Source organism: Vigna radiata, unplaced genomic scaffold, assembly GCF_000741045.1.
Source record: "Vigna radiata var. radiata cultivar VC1973A unplaced genomic scaffold, Vradiata_ver6 scaffold_522, whole genome shotgun sequence".
Classification (NCBI taxonomy): Eukaryota; Viridiplantae; Streptophyta; class Magnoliopsida; order Fabales; family Fabaceae; genus Vigna; species Vigna radiata.
Genome location: NW_014544139.1, coordinates 27,783 through 29,993, shown reverse-complemented (window position 1 = coordinate 29,993; position 2,211 = coordinate 27,783). Strand labels below are relative to the sequence as shown.

General features: G+C 35.0%; 1 pseudogene; it reads right to left on the bottom strand.

Annotated features, from left to right (window-relative positions):
* Positions 1 to 561: 561 nt before the first annotated feature.
* LOC106755402 lies at positions 562 to 1,422 on the bottom strand (annotated as a pseudogene).
* Positions 1,423 to 2,211: the final 789 nt, after the last annotated feature.

Here is a 2,211-nt window from a genome sequence, read left to right as displayed (position 1 = left end):
TTACCTTTATGTAGCGCAACATGAGGCCCATTATTGGTTTAATTATGTGTGTAATTGTAAAATTTTTATCATTATTTAATTATTTTTGTTAAATATGAACAAACCTTATAAAATTATAATAAATTAACACTAGTAAAAAAATTGTTTTCTAACGCGTCCTATAACCTTCAGTTTTATAAAAACCGGCGCATAAAAAACGCAGTGACATTTATGCAATAATGTGAAGTTATATTACCTCGGTTAAAAAAAAACCCTAAGCGGAAAGGTAATATTGCCTCGGTTGTAATAGAAACCAATGCCTATACCCTAGCCTAAGAAACCTCTCTCTTTTGTAAGTTAGACTTTTCATCTGCCACCTTTTTAAAAAAGAGGCTATTGTCTCACTTTTCGGGGTAACTGATGCTTATACCCTTTCTCAAAGCACCTCTCTCTACTGCAAATCAGACTTTTCGTCTGCTACTTTTTCAGAAAAAGGCTATTACCTCGGTTCCAACATCAACCTATGCGTATTTCTGAGCAAGGTTATAGAAAGGTTCATGAGTAATTATAGAAATGTTTCTTTTATACAGTGGAGGTAAAGTTGAAGTTTTCCCATGTAGTTCGACTTTTGAAGAGTAAAGAATTGAAACTCGTCCTTGAAGCGGCCAAATCAAACTGCAAGAGATTATTCTCAAGTTGATACCCACCAACCACAATCGAAGTCCTCGGCTTCTCACCACCATTCACAAACCTTAGACAAAGCACCTTATCGCTCACACTCATCATTGAGTTCGCTTCGAAAATCCTCCTAATCGTCTTCTGGTTGTGCATAACAAGTTCAATGGTTGGCACCGGTGCCCCTAACCGAGTGCCCACAACGTTCCCACTGTTGAAACACACTTCAAACGGTGCCACACCAGCCACCCTCATTATATTCCTCGCAGCAGACGCTTTTACAAAAGCCTTTGTCACTACTTTGAAGATCGAAGCCTCCAACACAGTGTATAAGTTAGCGGAACTGATCTTGGTTCCGCCAATTCCGTTGATGTTTATGGATGGCAAAGTCGTGTTAAGGGGCACAGTTTTTTCGTCGACTCTGATTGATTTCACGTCGATGAAATACTCGGTGGAGGGTTCTCCTTAGGAGAAAGCGGAAGCGGTGCTGACAGAGTTGACTAACAGAGGGGTGAAGGTGAGTAACTAAGCGACGTCGATGTTGGGGAGTAGAACGTAAGGGTCATCACCAAAGAAAGCGACGCCTATTCGGAAGGAGAGGCAGACAACGAATTTCCTGTGGAAGCTGAACGTGGAAGCGAATTGTGAGGGAAGAGTGATTTTCATCCAGCTCCTAGAAAAGTGTATCCCATCAAGATTACCCTGTAAATTCTTCTCAGTCAAATGATTCGTCATTTGTTTCCCAGAATATACAAGAGATTGATTCATTGTATTCTAAAACAACAAATGCTTCCAATAATCGTCTAGAACCTACAGAAGACACAACTGAAGAGCTACGGGCAGAAGCAAAGATATGGGAAATGAATGACCGAAAGCTAATGGGTGATTTAGACATTTTGAGGTAAGAATTCTCAGATGAATACGAAAATCTACAACAAACTCACTCTAGAGAGTAACATTGTCCTAGTTGGGGAGTGTAGGACAAATTTTTGTACATCTATATTTTAATTTTAATTATGTAGTTTTATAATTAATAACGTGAGAGTAAAAGTTGAGTACTCGGAAAATATATTATGAAAGGATGGAACTTTAAATTTTATATTAGTTATAATATATTTTCATTCTTTCACAATAGGATTTCAAATAATACAAAGATAATTTTTGGATTCAGTTAATTATCAAAGCTTATACGCTTAAATTCTATTTATAATAAAATATAATGAATATATGTAATATTAGATATAACCATTAATAGGATATTTCTAACCATACACTACATAAATTAATATCAAGATAAACTGTTAAATAAATTAAAATAGTTAACAAATATCACCAACCAATCCAATGCATTTCACCATAATTAATAGATTCCAAGAACAACACTATCAAATTAACCTACAAATACATTTATCTTAATACATTTATCTTAATATATTAATTACACAAAGCAATTTAATCAATTCACAATAATGAATTCCAAAAGTCAATCTTAAAAAATAATTTTGATAAATAAAATGCTAATAATAGGTAATGTTATCATCTCTTCAACAATGGTGT